At 34.9% G+C, this 16497-nt stretch overlaps 1 protein-coding gene and 1 non-coding gene across 7 annotated transcripts in view; both read right to left on the reverse strand.

Moving 5' to 3' along the window:
* NRIP1 (nuclear receptor interacting protein 1) overlaps window positions 1-16497 on the reverse strand; it is a 99035-nt gene that overhangs the window by 62418 nt on the left and 20120 nt on the right. The gene's annotated exons all lie outside the window — the stretch shown is intronic.
* On the reverse strand, window positions 13712-13864 carry LOC144302132 (small nucleolar RNA SNORA62/SNORA6 family). The gene has a single exon (XR_013369005.1). It is a non-coding gene; the product is annotated as a small nucleolar RNA SNORA62/SNORA6 family (small nucleolar RNA).

Genomic DNA, 16497 nt, shown 5'->3' on the forward strand with positions numbered 1-16497 from the left:
TTTTACTTTGACAAGAATATAGTTTTAGGTGAACATCGTAATTTGCAGACATGAACAAATGCTAATTGCTGGGTAACAGATTTTCCTAAATCTCTTTTTCAAAACAAAATAAAGGAGGGTATAAGAAATACACTCCAAAGAACTGGAAAGTAGACTTGTAGATAAAAACTTAGAGCTCAGTCAACCAAAAAATGAGGCCAATTCATATCTACCATCAATTTGGTCTTAAAACTAGCATAAATGCTTGCTTAATCACTCCAAATTTGCAGAACTCTCTCATGGGAGTTGATCATTTTGCAAAAATTACTTAACATGAGAAATAGGCAAACTGAAGTAATTCAATATACTCCAGGTTCTGACCAAACAGTATTTCCCCTCTAATTATAAACATTTCCCCTCATTGATCGCATAGGCTAGTGGTCATATACTCACCCTGATTGGCAAAAAGTGTGATAAGAAAAGCCTAACCCATCCTTAAGAGCAAAACTGTCTTGCCCAATAAACAATTCCTTATAATTATTTTATGATACTTTTATCTGAAAAAACCCATGATAATTCAATATTCTCAACAACCTTGCATTGTAGGTAGGGCACATTATTACCAAGCAACACCTATGTCATGCAGCATAATATTATTAAAAGTTTCAAAATAAGTTAGAAATGTGAATGTTCTAAATCAAATTTTCTTTCTATTTATTGAGTACCTATAATGTAAAAGGTACTTTATAAGGTGTTTCTCAGCATTTTACGTGATACACACAGATTGAAAATCTTAGCTATGGGCAGCCCGGGTGGCTCAGCAGTTTAGTGCCGCCTTCAGCTCAGGGCCTGATCCTGGAGACCCTGGATCGAGTCCCATGTCAGGCTCCCTGCATGGAGCCTGCTTCTCCTTCTGCCTGTGTCTCTGCCTCTCTCTCTCTCTCTCTCTCTCTCTGTGTGTCTCTCATGAATAATTAAATAAAATCTTTAAAAAAGAAAAAAAAAAGAAAATCTTAGCTATGTGCTGCATCCTCACTAAATGCAAACAAATATATAATCTGGTTTAAAAACCATCTTGGACTAATTCCTCTTCAAAAGAAAAGCCATTTATCCTGATATATATATATATATATATATAAAATAGCAATTCTTTTCCTGGCTTGGATCACTACTGAATATTATGCCTGAGTCTTAACTAGGTTGCATAATACTGAGGAAATTGGGATGGAGACCATACTTGGTTAACAATACAACATCCTTTAGAGGAATTGTTGCATCATGCTATAAAGGGAATGAACAAAAACTAAATCCACACTATTGATCCTTGCGGTGTATTTCACTTTTTATGTATATTTTTGACACAAGTTGGGGCTTCAGGAATGAGGTATTGATTGAAAGAAATATACTTCTCACACAATTTCTGAAACTAGACTATAGTGGCCACTAAATAAATGCTCAGTATATAAATGCTTCTTTCATTAGTCTATTTTAAAATTACCTCCAATACTTCCCTGTATTTGTTCAATGGAACATAAAATATCCCTCTCCGTATACACTTTATTTCTCCATTTCCTATTCTCTCCCTATTTTTTTAATTTATATTCTTTTAAAAGGCATGCCCTGTTATTAATGACCAATGTCATCCTTTTAAAATATATATATTGATCCATCTTCAAGAAATACGTATATTCAGTTGTTTATTTTACATCTCCATCTGACATCCATCAATTGTTTATTTGACATCTGAGATTTAACATGTCAATAACTGAGTCCCTCTTCTTCCTAATCTCAGATTATATCAATTCCATCTTCTAACTGTTCAGGCCAAAAACCTGGCTGCCATCCTAGATGCCTCTCCTCTTCCCACAGGCTACATCCAATTTGTCAGCAAAGTCTGTAGGGTTTGCCTTGGAAATATCTACATCCAACTACTACTTACTGCCCCCATTTAAATCACCATCATATCTCCTGGATTATTACAACAGCTTCCTGACTGGTTTCCTTGTTTCTGTTTTTAATGTCTTTTGGTTTACTTAACACAACTGCCAAAGTGATTCTGTGAACACGTTTTATTGTGTCACTCCTTTGCTCCCCACTCTGACCTCACTTAATGTGACTCTCCCTCATTCACCCACAGGGGCTTTGACTAGAATATTCTTCTCCTAGAGAGCTGTAAGTATCACATCAACTCATCCTTTCCTTAAGTTATCTCCTAGGCAAGATGTTCCCTGAACATAATCTAAAATTTCATACACCCCTGCCCCAGACCTTCCACACTCCTTTCTCTGCTTCAGTCTCTACTTAGCACTGTTTGTAAGATATCATGAAGTTGAATTGTTGCATACTGTTTGTCTATCTCATGAATAAAATGTAAGCATCAAGGGGGCAGTAATTATTCCCTTTTCTGGTCACTGCTCTATTTTTAAGACAGAGAATAAATGGAATACAGTAGATACTCAATAAACATATGTCAAATGAATCAAGGCATGACTGTCTATATTCTGTGATTCCATAAGGAAGGAAGCTTGCAAAAATTTAAAAAACTGTGACCTTCCCTAGCTGTGTCATCCACTGCAGCAGCCCTCTAAGAGACATACCCACCCCCCCTTCTTACTTGCTGGTAAAACACTCTTTCTCTTAGGAGGTAAATCCTGATTAGGTCAAGCCACTAAGGCAAGTATTGTTTACTTTGCCAATCAGGGGTTTAGGCACGGGCATATGATGCAATTGCAGCCAATAAAGTTTACTAGGAAATGTTTTTCTTACCTAAAAAAAAAAAAGTAGCATGGAAAAATGGCCACCTTGCAACCAATTGCAAAGAAGCAGCAGAGTAGAAAAATGGAAAATACCCTGTGCGTTCTTGTTAACACCATTAGGACAATTAATTACCTCTATTCTAAACTTCATGTTGCATAGGGTATTTATCCCTCGTTTAAGTTAGTTTAGTAAGGTCTTCAATTACTTATATTTTAATTCACATAGAAAAAAGTTAAAAATAGTTACACAGTTTCCTGCAATGTGTTAATCCAACTAAAATGAAGATAGATGTCAGGTGTTTTTCCCCTTTTCTATGCTGCAGGCCTACAGAACATGTCATATGACAATAAGACAAGACCTCTTAATATGAGTCATACTTTCTCACAGGAATTAATTTATAAACAGTGTGTTCCTAATTAAGAGTTGAAAATAAACATATGACCAAGACAAAGGCAATCCAAATATAGAGCTTTGAAATAAATGGCAAAATGTACTCAAAATCATGATCTGCCTAACTGGATTCTACAGAACTATCAGTATTCACTCAAAGGAAGGAAGAAAGGGAAGGGAAGAGAGAGGAAGTTAGGTGGTAAGGAGGTACATGGGAGGTCCCGTGACCAAACAAAATTAGGACGTGATGAATTAAACATAAATAATTACACTTCCTTTGTGTGTGTACACACATTGGAAGGCAGGTGGGGGACACCATCTCAAATGTTCCCCTTCATCTTTGAAGTAATCCTAGGTTTGAAGGGAAGCCGGGTTTCATGACTCAGTAATGGGTTGAGTCCAAGACTAAAAAGTCATCAGGTTTTGGTTTTTAACTCAAAGCCAAACCATTAGTCAGTAACAAAGCCAAAGCTTTATCTATCCAAGACTCTAACTTAACTCTTCACGTTCTCACTGTATGAACCTATCAAACTACAGTGCTTTCTCATAAAAGTCTTATAAGGTTGGAAAATTTCTACAAATTAAAATTCCTATACCATTAAATAGCTTCTTTTAGACATACTGATCACCAAATAGAAGATACAGAAAATTAACTTTATAAAGGAGAAACTCAACTCTATACTTAATATGATACCTATAATATGTGGTAACTATTTACTTACCAATCACTTATTAGCTGTCACTTTGAAAAATTACTGGATGAATTATGTTATGGCTCTGAAAAAAATTATTGAAGGATGGTGGGAAAAGTAGAGATTTCCTTTAAAATCTTCTCAGTAGGGCAGCCCTGGTGGCGCAGTGGTTTATAGCTGCCGGGTGTGATCCTGGAGACCCTGGATCAAGTCCCACATCGAGCTCCTTGCATGGAGCCTTCTTCTCCCTCTGCCTGTGTCTCTACCTCTCTCTCTCTCTGTGTGTGTCTCTCATGAATAAATAAATAAAATCTTTAAAAAAAAAATCTCAGTATATGTAACAATAGTAAAAAAAAAAAAAAAAAAGCATTAAAAATCATTCTGTGGTAATACTTGAGAAAGCATTCATGAGTCAATTTAATTGAGGACTTTAGTCCTGAGAGTATATCTGATCATGGTAAGGTTGACCATCTATTGACAATCCTGCCTACTCCTGCTTTCCCTGCTTCTCCTTTGGGTCACTCTCAGGCAATGAAGCAGAAAGGAAAGCAGAAACATGAAATAAAGACTGGATTAAAAGTACAGAGCCATAAAATTGGATGCTTAGTTCATTCAGGCTGTTATAACAATACTATGGACTGAGTGGCCTATAAACAACAAAAATTTATTTCTCAGAGTTTTGGCAGCTGGTAAGTCGAGGACCCTGGTACATGCAAGCATGGTATTCAGGGAGAATCTAGCTTTCTTGTTTATATATGGCTATCTTTCCACGATATCAAAGATGGCAGAAAGGGAAAGGGATCTCTCTCAGGCCTTTTTTATAAGGGAACTCATCCCACTGTGAAGGCTCCTCCTTCATAATCTGATCACCTCCCAAAGTTTCCACCTCCCGATACCATCTCCTTGGGGGTTAAAATTTCAACATATGAATTTTGAGGGGAAAATAAACATTCAGACCATAGCAGATGATATGTAAAAATGTGTTTTTCAAATATAAATTAAGTGCTATTTGGACTATAGGAGATTCAAAATATTTTATCTTAAGTCAACTAGATAAACATTATACAAAAGGGGAAAAGGGTATTGATTCCAAAATTCCAACATTAAATATTACATAAAAAAAAATTCAGGCTATATTTCTTATAAGTACTCATGGCCATGTCCAAAAGGGTATCTGACTAATAAGAATAACTAAACCTGGGGATCCCTGGGTGGCGCAGCGGTTTGGCGCCTGCCTTTGGCCCAGGGCGCGATCCTGGAGACCCGGGATCGAATCCCACGTCGGGCTCCCGGTGCATGGAGCCTGCTTCTCCCTCTGCCTGTGTCTCTGCCCCTCTCTCTCTGTGTGACTATCATAAATAAATTAAAAAAAAAAAAAAAAGAAGAAGAACTAAACCTTACTGTGCCAAGAATGACATTCTTTCAATTCTCAAAACAACCCTATAAAGTTACCCCATTTTACAGATGAGAACACTGAGCCTCAGGAGGTAAGATGATTGGTCCAAAGTCAATAAAGTAGGTGGCAGAGTTAGGATTCACACTTGTTCAAAACACCACACCACAGTGTCTCAATTCTTGTCAAATTCAGTCTATTAGCTATAAACACTGCTTTGACTCTAATGTGGTTTCCTAAAGATTTTAAAGAAATCTCAAATATACTTCTATACTTAAATGACTCTCAACATGGAATGCAAGTTTTTTTAAACATTTTTTCATGATTTCTTTTTTTTTTTTTTAAGATTTTATTTATCCATTCATGATAGAGAGAGAGAGAGAAAGGCAGAGACACAAGCAGAAGGAAAAGCAGGCTACATGCCGGGAGCCCGATGCGGGACTCAATCCTGGGACTCCAGGATCGCGCCCTGGGCCCAAGGCAGGTGCTAAACCACTGTGCCACCCAGGGATCCCCTGAATGCAAGTTTTTTAAACTAAGTTTTAGAATTCCAGTACAGTTAACATAGTGTTATATTGGTTTCAGGTATACGATACAGTAATTCAACAATTCAAGTGTGTGTGTGTGTGTTTTTAAAGACTTTATTTGAGACAGAGAGAGAGAGAACACACATGCACTGGGGGGCGGGGGCAGGGAGAGGCAGAGAGTCTCAGGCAGAGACTCCACACTAAGCTGGAGCCCAATGAGGGGCTTGATCTCAAGATACCAAGCTCATGACCTGAGCCAAGAGTTGGGTACTTAACTGAGCCACTGAGGTGCCCTATTAAGTGCACTCTTTAGGAATGCAAGTTTTAAAACCTACTCTTTGGAGGGTTAATTCCCAGCCATTATAATTAACTAGATGGCAAATAAATGCTACTATTTTACAATCGTCCTAAGTCATATATTATCTCACTTAATCACTATTTATAAAGCAGATACTATTCATCCTTACAGATGAAGAAACTAAGGCTCATAGCAATGGAGTGACTTGCCCAAAGTTATACAACAGGTAAGGGGTAGACTGAGGATTCAAATTCAAGCCGCTGTAATGTACTTCACAAACCACTACTGAATAAAGTCTCCACAGTGTCCAACCAATTGCCCTAGTCAACCCAGCCCCTGATCATTTCAGAAAAGACTAACAGTCTGTTTTTAAATTATTGGCCAAATTTTCTGTACCTGGAGCTGAACAAATATAATTACTAGTCTTTGCCTCTTTAAATAAAGATAGATCTCTAGGGTAGTCTGGTTTCTGGCAATTTCTATAAACAAATTCACCAAATATATCGCTTTTGTTCCTACCATGGCGTAAGCACCCTGAATTTTCCTTACTGGAATAAAGCCTATTAAGTTTTCTTGCAGGAAAATTTCTAGGACTTTTGTAAGTATCAAAATGCTGAGGAAATGTTGATACTTTAAAATAAATCTTGACCCAGTAAGAACTGGCACTAGGCCTTTTATTTTCTTGCAGTCAGCAAAACTACAAACCTATAAAAATTCAAATAGTAGTTAAGGGCATGCATTTTGAAGTACTTGCATATGTGGTGAGTCACTTGACAACTCATACTTTATACTGAAAACTTTTTTAACCTGGATATGTAGGCAGAAATCACTTTAAACCTGTAAGTACTATGCAATGGAAAAAAAAAAAAAAGGCAAGTCCATTTGGGGTGTTACCAATTGTTTTCTCTGATAACTGTCTTCCTTAGGGGAAAAAAAGGAGTATTATTACTGGTTCTTCTGTACCTTGTTTTATTTATAGTTCAAACACATGCAGAAGCTGCTGTTTCTAACCCTGTATTAATCTAGATCATTGGAAAAATCAAATGAAGGCCAATTTAATCACCCAACGAAAATAAGCATGTGTGTATGGGGAGAGCTCAGTTGAAGGAAGTAGAGAGAACTGGGTCAGTAGGTGGCAGATGGTAACTGGTTCAAACTTGAAAGGAGTTCAAAAGCGTGGAGCAGGGTTTGTGAAAACTCTTCAAGTGGAATAGAACCAAAAAAAGAAAAATGCAAAATGTGTGGAAGAGTGGTCCTAATTTAGAAGGGTATGCTATTGAGTAAAACAGTAGTCATCCAAAAACCTATTTTATTTCTTTTGGAACACAGAGAATTAACAATATTGTCAATAAAACATTGTCTTTCTAGAAGATTACACCGGTGACAACAAACGTTATTTCCTCATTCATTCTGCATAATATTCCTTTGATGTAGATTATGTCCTCATTTTACAGATTAGGAAACTGAGGCTCAGGGTAAACAGTCTGTTTGATGAGCTATAGTTCAAATATAAATCTTATGCCTCTAAGACCAGCATTTTTCCCTAGCACTGTATTAAACTGTGGCCACGGTAGGACTACTCTTTGTATCTACACAAGGGGTAAAAGAAATACAGTTAACCCTTGAAAAACACTTTGAACTGTGTATCTTTCAATAAATATATTGGAAAATTTTTTGGAGATCTGCAATAATTTGAAAAAACAGATGAACCATGTAACCTAGAAATATGAAAAAAATAAGAAAAAGATATTATAAGACTACAGTATATAATCATATAACATATAAAATATGTGTTAATAGACTGTTTATGTTATCAGTAAGGCTTCCAGTAAACAGTAGCTTATGAGTAGTTAAGTTTTGGAGGAGTCAAAATTAGAGAATTTTGATTCTGTCAGGAATCAGTACCTGTAACCGCCGTGTTGTTCAAGGGTCAACTGCATATCGTTTATACATATATAAAACAGAGAAACAACTATTTCTGCCTTCTCTCAGGCTACATTACTGCAAAAGACTTAAAAGCTAAGAAAACAGCATTCTGTAGTCACCAGACTAGGTTGAAATTGTATGTAACTTTCCAACAAATGCTGCTCACCCTTAACAGAAACTCATGGGAGTACTTAAATAAAATGAAAGTGTTACTTATTCATTTCTTATTTACTAAAATTACTGTGTAAATAGCAAATTAGCATGAACTCAGTATTGATACAAATTCTGTGCACATATTTTTAATATACTTGTCAAAGTAACATTAATAACACTCACTATCAGGTTTTATCTATTTCTACTAGGATAAATAGCTGACTTTCAGAATTTTTGTCTGTAACATAATATAAAATCAAAGGATCCAATTTTTAGTCACCATTAAAAAAGGCTAAATATTTTCTACTGTGGCCTAGGTAATGAAATAACGGCTTCATAACTCTCGATCTAAAATATATCTGGGTGGCCTGTAAGGGTAACTTCTCAAATCTAGTTAGTTGCCAAAGGAATAGTATCCAAATTGTACATCATATTTTATCATGAGTAAGGAACACACTTAGAAACCATAATCACTGCCTCATACTTAATAAACTCAGTCTCTGGTACCAATTTGTGTTATCAACATCTGAGCATTTAAATACACAAGACCATATGATACCATATTTTCAGAATCTACAGATAATGATTGTATTCATGGTTCAAGATGCTGGTCCTATAATACTATTTCCTCCCTGAAACTCAACCCTATCTCTCTTTCAACTAATTCACAGCTATATCCCAGATATACATGATACCTAGATTTTGTTTTGGAGAGAAAAAAAAATCTCTGAAAATCAGAAACTTATTCCATTTCTAGATGCTGTTCTTAGCACCAGAACTATACCCTACCCAATTAAAAAAAAAAAAAATTCATCATCCCGATTTCAGTCTCATATAGAATGTCCACTAGCCAGGTAAGCTATTTAATTTTAAATACTCCTAGGAAATAGAATTGACAGGGATGGGGTCACCTCTGAGAAATTTATGGAAATCTGTGAGATGATGCCCTTCAAAAAATGTATTTTACTCCATGTAATTCAATATGATGAATTAAGGAACAATTTTGGAAAGTTGTTAACAAAACTTTCAAATTCATTCATCTCTGAAATTGTTGGATTCCACGCAGATAATTTATTACTTTCATCAAAGGCATCTCTATTTTCCTTCTTGTTTCAGATGAATTGTAATGAGACTTATTACAGTAAACATTCAGCTAACATATTAAATCAATCTTGCCATTAGTCAGGTAAGGAACATTAAAACAACATTCTATACATTTTACATGAAGACAAAGAAACTTATATAGTCCACAAAATGCAGTTTGAGAACTATTAGAAATGCTTAGATTACATTTTGGAACCTACAAATTGCTAACACACATACTGTCATTTCATCTTCACACAAACCACATGTAGAAATTGTTGCAGCCTAAGCTTAAGGAACTTGTGTAATACAGGTGAATTTGTATCCTTTTCTTAATTGTTTCCTTTTTTCTTTTTTTGGATTTTATTTATTTACTCATGAGAGACACACAGAGAGAAAGAGGCAGAGACACAGGCAGAGAGAGAAGCAGGCTCCATGCAGGGAGCCCGACATGGGGCTTGATCTGGGGACTCATCCGGGTACTCCAGGATCACACCCTGGGCCAAAGGCGGCGCTAAACCACTGAGCCACCCGGGCTGCCCCTCTTAATTGTTTCTAAAGCTCCAGGATATACCCTGGAGTTACTGTCTCCTCAGTGTTTTGATTTATCACCTTCTATGTGTAAGGCTTAGAGCTGGGTGTTTTACAAATCACAGATTTATACAAGATATGATCCCTTCCCTTTAGAAGTTTACAATCTTGCAGGAGAGACGAATTAAATAAATGCAGTGTGAATGGTACTCATCAACTACTAAGGGACAGTGGAAGAGGGCACTTCAGGGTGATTATTCAAATCACAGACCAGGGAGTGTTTTGGTAAAAGAAAATGAGCAGGGATCACAGGACACCTGTGAGAAAGATGACAAAACCCGGGTGGCAGCATAAGAAATGTGCAGTTAACATTTTTGAGGGTGAGGCAAATGGAATATGATGCTGGGATAAGTAGGAGACAGATAAAAATAGGACTTGGCCTTTATCTTGTTAGGCAAAGGCCTTTGTTCAGTTATAATACTTTCTTCAGAAAGGCTTATTGTCCTACGGTGTGTAGAATGGGTTGAATAATAAAAATGAAAAGACAAAAAGAGCAGTTAGAAAGAGACTGTCTAACAAGCATGAAATACTAACATGTGAATTTGGAAGAGAGCAGTAGAAAGAGAAGGAATAAACCAAAACACATAGCTCCTCCTGTTCTCATGAAAATGATTATTGAAATAGTCATATCTATTATGTGTTGATATATAAAGGCACAAAATAAAACCAAACACTTGTAAACAGACTTGCAGGGAAAACTTTGCTTAAATCATCACATAAAAGTTACCTATTCTGCTTTGGAAAAAACATTTATAACAACTCCTTTCAATGTGAATACAGGTAGCATATACCATTTCTTAATATAAGTCTTTGATTATATTTTTGTACTATTTTAAAAACATTTATTGTAGGTGGCCTAAAAATAAAACTTCAAAACCTACAATTAGAAAATGTCTATATAAAATGAAATCTATACTTTATTACAACATTGTTTATATGAACAATTTATACTTTATTACATACAAACTACTTTTTAAAAACTATCAAGGTCTGTTTGATTCATACTAATTTTAAGATACCAAAATACCATGTGTGTCTCTCTAGTTCCTAAGAATGAAAGAAGTATCTTATAAATACACTTCTCTGAACCAACATTATTTTTATGACCCAAATGGAAAAATGTATATACAAATATCCAAAAGATAAATTACCTGACCATAATAATAAACCCTATTTTTTTGAAACCTCATATTTACATGTTACCTTTCATAGGCATATACACATCAATTTGATAAACTACTTTCAACTAATTCAAAATATCAAAATGTATTATTATAATATATACAATTGAAGATCTTTGTTTTCTCTTGATTTAAATGTTCTCCGCCCCCAGAAAATTCTCAAAGGCAAATTTCTGGGAGGGGAAAAAAAGTGTAGCTTCTCTATACATTCAAGAAATATTTAATCAATACTTAGGAGTTCCTTCTAGATGCCTATCACTGAACAACAACAATTTTTAAAGGTATAATTGATTTACAAAATGCTGTTACAACTTGATGAGTTTGGAAATAAGTATACACTCATGAAACTACTGCCATCGTCAATGCCATACACATATCCAACACCTTCAAAAGTTTTTTCCCCACTCTCTTTATTTTTTGTGTGATTAGAACACTTAACATAAGACCTACCTCTTGGAGTGGCTCAGTGGTTAAGTGTCTGGTTGAGGCTCAGGTCATGATCCTGGGATCAAGCCCCACATCAGGCTCCCTGCTCCTCTCCTTCTGCCCTTCCCCCAACCATTCTCTCTCTCTCTCTCTCTCTCTCTCTCTCTCCTCTCCCCCCCCCAAAATAAATAAAATCTTAAAAAAAAAGACCTACCTCTTAGCAAATTTTTAAATATAAAATACAGTCTTGCTAACCATAGGTACTGTGCTGTACAGTAAATCTCCAGGATTTACTCCTCTTACATCATTTAAAGTTTATACCTTTTGACCAAAACCTCAGTTTCCTCCTTACAGAATTCCTGGTAACCACCATTCTATTCTCTGCTTCTATGAAGTCTTTCTGGATATAAGTGCAAACGTGTAATATTTGTGCTCCTGCCTAGTTTACTTTACTTACAATGATGTCCTCTAGGTTCATCCATGTTGTCACAAATGACAGGGTTTCCTTATTTTTTAAGGTATGGAAATAAATACTGCATTCTCTTTATTCATTCATATGTGGATGGACATGTGGGTTGCTTTCATGTCTTGGCTACTGCGAATAGTGCTGCAATGAATATAGGAGTGAAGGTATCTCCTCAAGATCCTGATTTTAATTTATTTGGATATATATCCAGAAGTAGGATTACTCGATCAGATGACAGTTCTTAATTTTTTGAGGAACACTCTACACTGTTCCACAGTAGTTGTACCAATGGATGCCCAGGATTATTCTTGGTTCTTTCAGATGTACTAGTGATGAGCACAACATAAAAAGACTCCTGCCCTCAGGGAGCTTTCATTTTAGAAGAGGAAAATAATCAATGAGCAATCATTTTATAAGATTAATTTCATGGCAGTCTTAAAGGTGATAAATGCTGTAGAAAAAGAAAGGAGAAGAGGCTTCCACTTTGAGTGGCCACCAGACTAGGCCTCATTAATAAGATGCAGATGGCCCTGTCAGCAAATACAAGAACTTTAATTTTACTACAACCAAGACGAGGGCTTTTCAGCAGAAGGATGATTTTCATTTTTAAAAAGTAGCCATAATATGCACTATTAGAACGGGGTGTCAAAAAAGTAAAGTTGAGTTCTTTTAAAAAAGAAGAGGTAAGTATTATTAAAGAAGTTAGTGGACAGGACTATGAAACAACTACCTCCAATCCAGAACCCAAAATAACAGCTAACATATATAATTATGTCAAGTATTGCTAAAGGTGCCCTGTCCCTCATGACAACTCCATGTGTGACCACATTCGAAGGTCAATAGTACTTTATCCATATTCTGAACTCTAAAAAAGCTTAAAGCAAGCCAATTTAGTAGTAAAATCTGACCTGAGTTCGTATGAGATAGCATATGGTTCTTGATTTATCCTACTTGGCAAATATATACATGAAGAAACATTAACCCTCAAAATGTAGGTAACTTTAAATATCCTAATTAATGAAAAATCATTATAGGTACATCTATATGTATACATATAACCTTTTTTAACTGTCCTATTTTATGCAGGAGATAGTGGAGTTACATCATTCCGTTTACCACATTCAAATTAAACCAGCCATGCTTTAAAAATAAATTTTTTTAAAAAAAGGAAAAAAGCAACAAAGATTAAAAACCTATCCAGCATATAACCTAGAGTAAGATGGAAGATGTGAACCTGCCGTTACAGATTTTGATTTTACAGTTAAAGACATGTATTTTCCATACAACATGTCCCCTAAACATTGGATAACTGCTTTATCTGATGTTCAACCAAAGAAAATGTCATTTATTCCAACACGGAAGGAAAAACAGGTAGTTTGAGACATATACTGAAAGATGGTATATTAGCTTTTGACACAGCAGCTTTCTATTGGATTTTAAAGGATAATTTTTTCAAGATTTATTTATTTTTGGGAGAACAAGAGCAGAAAGGGGAGAGGCAGAGAGAATCTAAAGCAGACTGTGTGCTGAGCATTGAGCCTGGTGAGGGGGGCTGGGAGCCTCGATCTCAGAAGCCTGAGATAACAACCTGAGTTGAAACCCAGAGTCGGAGGCTTAACCCACTGCACCACCCAGGCAGGTGCCCAGAAAGGATAATTTTAGCTAGATATGGATTTGACTAAAGCCTTGTCTTTTAAAACCAAGATGTAATTCTGTAACTGTGCTGTCAGATATGGTAACCTATAGACACATGTGGCTATGGAGCATGTGAAAAGGGACTAGTCTGTCTTTTTAAAATTTTTATTTTTTAAATGTTTATGTATTTGTGTTTATATTTATTTACACACACACCTGCAGCAAGAATTACTATCAAACTCATTCACTGGGCCAGAGACCCTTGTGGTGTTAGCCAGACTTGCCCCTCATGTAACACAACACTACCCTACACTTGAGTTCACTGGCCAGGCTGTGGCCTCAATTCCAAGCTCTAACAATGAATAGGAAAGGTGACCAGTTTAAATTGAGATGTGCTCTAAGTGAAAATATGCATTGAATTTTAAAAACTTATTAGGAGAAAAATGTAAAATATCTCACAATTTTATATTAATTATGCAATGAAATAATATTTTGCTGATAATGGGTTAAAGAAAATATTTTATTAATTGCTCAGTTTCTTTTTCCTTTTTTATGTGCTTACTGGACAATTTAAAATTACACTGTACTTTTATTTATTTTTTTTTACATTGTACTTTTATTGAATAAACAGCACTGTTCTATAGTAAAGACTAAGAAGAAGATCTGACATAAAATTTCTCAAGTACTTATGCTCTAAAATGCATAATTTCACTTTACCAAAAAGATTAACACAACACAGATAAAGGCAGAAAGAAAGATTCATCAGAAATGCTAAAGTAAGTTTTTTGTAACTCAAGAGTATATAGTTTTAGATATTCCAAAGGTATCCCAATATTCAAGAATAAAATAAAAGCTTCATGTACAAAATGTCCAATTTATTTTAAAATCATTTTTTCAATATTTCCACAGTAGTAGGTATATATATAAGGAAGGTTTTATGTCCTCCTTTCCTTCCGTAGGGTTAGGACAGATCTAAGTTTCACAGATCAAATACATACCATGCTGACATCAGAAAACAGGCAACTTATTTTAAATAGATGGTAAAATTTCATACCTCCTAAAAAACAATTTTAGAGTTTACATGAAGTTAGAGAAAAATTAGTCTGTATCACAGTATAAGCTATCATTAAGAAGAGATACACTAATTGACATTTCACAAATATCCTTAAAAGCACTCCAAGTATGTATCATACTAAAGTTAGACATATACATACTCCATGATTCAGCAGTTCCATTCCTGTGCATATACTCATCAAAAATGAATGCTTATGATATGAAAGATATAAAAAAAAAATTCATGGCAGTCTTATTTGTAGCCCCAAATTGTTAAGATATTCAATATCCATTTATAGTAGAAAGGATAAATGGTGGTATAATCATACAAACAAATACGGACAATTGGGGTGGGGTACAAATAAAAAAAAAAAAAACAATACATGGGTGACTCTCAGAGATGTAATGTTGATCAAAAAACTCAGACACAAAAGTTCATATTATATGATTCAGACACAAGAGTTCATATTATATGATTCTAATTGTATAAAGTTCAAGAACAGGCAAAACTAACACATAGTAAAAAATGCCATAGGCTGGTTTCTGTTGAACAGAAGTAGTACTGCCTAAGACAGACAGTCTCCTGGGATAGTGTTAGTTATGCTGGGTATGCTGTGTGGAAAAAAAAAAAAAAAAGAAGAAGAAGAAGAAAGAAGGAAAAAGAAAAATCACTGAACTAGCAAGTAAGAGTGCCTGTTTGACTACATGAAATTATGGCTTGGTAAAAAGTTTGTTTTCTTTAGGAAACTTTTTTTTAAAGGGCCTTAAGTATTTTGAGTCAGTTTCAAAAGAATTACTTAAAACCAATTCCTATTTTGAATTTACATAAGAGTCTGTCTACTTAATCCTACAACTAAACTTAATTTATTTGCAGTTTTTAATCAAAAATAGTAACGAGTTCAACTTTATTCAAACATACTCTTAATTTTGAGATTACATGATAAACTTTCATAAATGGAGAATTCATAATGACCTTAAAAGTTTAAGAATCCTTTGCATAACTAATAAACTATTTGAATGTATCGTCAATATTTCCTTGTCATAGTAAATTCTTCGATTTAAAAAGATACCTTTCAAAAAAAAAAAAATAAAAAAAAAAAATAAAAAGATACCTTTCCATGCTCATGGATTAGAAGAATATTGTTAAAATGTCTATATTACCTCAAACAATATATACATTTAATGCAATCCCTATCAAAATACCAATGGCATTTTTCATAGAACTAGAACAAAAAAATTCTAAAATTTATACAAAAGATCCCAAAATGCCAAAGCAATTTTGCAAAAGAAAAGTACAGCTGGAGGTATAATTCCAGACTTCAAGTTACATTACAAAGCTATAGTAATCAAAAGAGTATGGTACTAGCACAAAAATAGACACATAGATCAATGGAACATAACAGAGAGCCCAGAAATAAACCCACAATTATAGGGTCAATTAATCCTTGACAAAGGGGCAAGATTATGCAGTGGGAAAAAGACAGTCTCTTTAACAAATAGTGTTGAGAAAACTGGACAGCTACATACAAAACAACGGACTAGACCACTTTCTTCCACCACATACAAAATGCACTCAAAATAGATTAAACCTAAATGTGATACTTGAAACTATAAAAATCCTAGAAGACAGCACAGGCAATGAGGTCTCTGACATTGGCCACAGCAATATTTTACTAGACACATCTCCTGAGGCAAGAGAAATAAAAGCAAAAATAAACTATTGGGACTACATCAAAACAAAAAGCTTTAGCAAAGTGAAGGAAACAATCAACAAAACTAGAAGGCAACCTAGTGAATCATGTGAAAAGATATTTGCAGATGACATATGAGATAAAGGGTTAGTATCCAAAATATACAAAGAACGATATAACTCAACACCCAAAAAACAATAATCCAATAAAAGATGGGCAGAACACATAAGCAGACATTTCCCCAAAGAAGACATCC

The sequence above is a fragment of the Canis aureus genome, chromosome 30 (assembly GCF_053574225.1).
Source record: "Canis aureus isolate CA01 chromosome 30, VMU_Caureus_v.1.0, whole genome shotgun sequence".
Lineage (NCBI taxonomy): Eukaryota > Metazoa > Chordata > Mammalia > Carnivora > Canidae > Canis > Canis aureus.